Source organism: Lissotriton vulgaris, chromosome 7, assembly GCF_964263255.1.
Source record: "Lissotriton vulgaris chromosome 7, aLisVul1.2, whole genome shotgun sequence".
NCBI classification, from domain to species: domain Eukaryota; kingdom Metazoa; phylum Chordata; class Amphibia; order Caudata; family Salamandridae; genus Lissotriton; species Lissotriton vulgaris.
Window position 1 is genome coordinate 277,623,475 of NC_141695.1, and position 2,706 is coordinate 277,626,180.

The window sequence follows — 2,706 nt, forward strand, 5'->3', positions numbered from 1 at the left end:
TTAAAATCTATGTCAATAGCAGATCAAATATTAAAAGAGTTTTCAACATTTACGTCCTGGGGAATATTTATCACAAAACAGGAGCCAAAAGTCTATCCTACTCCATTTATTAATGAGACAAATCTGGTCAAAACAGAAAAAATATCAAACAAAAAGGAACAGTGTTAAGGAATGCCCGGGGGAGGTCCATTAGCACATTAAGAGTGGCAACACCACCTTCCACAACAGAAACAACCTCACGAATAAATGAAAATTGGATTGCACAGGCTCTGCATAGTAATGTAGTACAATGAAGGAATGATAAGCCAATCCCCCAAAGAAAAGTAACTGATTTGAGAATGTGTTCATGGAACATAAACGGAGTAGGGACAAAGCTCTCCAATGCAAAAATAAGGTCTATTCCTTTACCCTGTCATATATTATTCATCCAGGAAACCTGGGAAGCTCACCCTTTTATATTGGAGGGCTATGCAGGATACTATGAAAACGCAAGTAAAATTCATAGGTATGGACGCCCGAGTGGGGGGTTAGCAACTTTTATTTCCAATAGCATACAAGCTGAACATGAGCAACTCGTAACACATAGTAAAAATATACTTATAGTCAGACTGAAATATAAAGGTACAGACCAAAAGGATAGGTCATTAATTATGATCAATGTATATCTTCATCCAACAAAAACAAGTAGAGCAACCATATGTGCTACCCTTAACACCATATTATTGGAACAAATCCTAGAAAACCCATTAGTGGATTATGTGATGACTGGGGACTTTAACCTTAATTTACTAATACCGTTCATAAGGGATGATGTCTCACAATCACAAGACCTTCAATGGTCAATTCTGCAGCAGGACTATCAAAGAGTCACGACCAATAAGGCACGAAACCAAATTGGTATAACATTCATTAAGGACATAGAAGCATTGGGACTGCGAGTCCTTAATGGACGATTTAAAGAGGATACTCCTCCTGCATATACGTATAACGCACATAATGCAAGCACTAGGATCGATTATACAATGGTTTCACTCAACATATTTCAAAACATAAACTCTTATAGAATAGTTAAAGTTGGAGATAGTGACCATTGCCAACAGCTAATAACTACCAACATTGGACATAATATTAACCAACCGTACCATACAGTGCCGGGGTATACTGGAACAATAAATTATAAAAAACTAATTTGGACCAATCTGAATAAGGATAGAATTAATGAAAAAGTTGAGAGCATTATAAAGAGCTGCTTTACTGAAAATACGACAGAAACCACAGTTGAACAGTGGGTGGAATTTACTAAGAAAATAGTGAAACCCCAAACCCAGGTTAACTCCAACAAAAGGAATGTAAAATGGAAAGAAGAAGGAAAGGACTCATCTATGAATCTTCCGTACACAATAAGGAAATTAAAAAGAGAACGAAACAGAATAAGAAGACAAATAAAAACCACAGTAACTAATGATGAAATCTTGAACAATCTAAAAACATTAAATCAATCCCTGAGGAAGCTAATATGGAATGAGAAATGCCAAGCTAAACAGGAAATGTGGTCTAAATTATTTCATGCAAGCAAACAAGCAAACGCAAGAGAATTTTGGAAAATTATAAACGAATTAGTTTGGCCGAACAAATTGGTAGTTTCATCAACTTTGACTGAGCAAGAATGGGCTACTTTTCTTGAAAAGCATCTGAACAGTAAGGGAGCGACAAAAATCATTGCAAACATACAAGAAAGCTCTAAAAAATTTTTTAACCGAGACCTGGTTAAATCAAGACTCTCAGCCGGATCTGGTACAGGCCATTATTCCTGGTTATCAGATAGCGCGGGAAGATCGGTCTCAGGGTAGAGGCGGTGGCCTTGCAATTATTTATAAAGAGAGCTACCTATGCCACTGCCTGACGGAGGAGATTGAGGATTGCGAGAGCCTTCCTTTTGTGATTGAGTTTTACCCTAACACCAGTTTTACGGGTATTCTCATTTATCGTCCTCCTGGAACCATCGGACAATTTAATACCTCTCTTTTGTCGGTGGTTTCTCAATTGGTTACTTCTCCCTCAAATTTTTCTTTACTTGGAGATTTTAATGTTCATTTGGATAAACTGTCAAACCCCACGGCACTAGAGCTGATGTCAAGTTTGGCCGCCATTCAACTAGAGCAACTAGTCCCCTATCCAACGCACGAAAAAAGGCCAACTCCTAGACCCAATCTTTAGTAATAGTAATCAACTTAGGGTGGGCACTATTAGCTGCCTACCGTGGTCGGATCACTTTTTGATAGCCTTTACTTGGACCACAACTAAACTGCCTTCGTCTGCTTTTACATCTCGAAAAGTTCGCAACTGGCCCAAACTCTCTGTAGATAATTGGACAAAGACTCTTAGCACCACTAGACCTGTGCTCTCCCATGACCCAATGGTAAATAACAACAAATATAATGAATGGATTACCACCCCTCTAGATGTGGTTCTCCCCTCATTCCTATCTGGGTCTAAGAGGCAGAGTAAATCAGCACCGTGGTACACAGAGGAACTCAGGGACAAAAAGCGTTCCTGTAAGAGATTGGAGAGGAAGTGGCGCATGACCTGCAATCTTACTGATAACATTACTTACAGGGACGCTATCAAGAACTAAAAACTTGCAATAAAAACCTCACAGGCATCATACTATAATGACAAAATAACAATGGCTAGATCTAAGCCAAA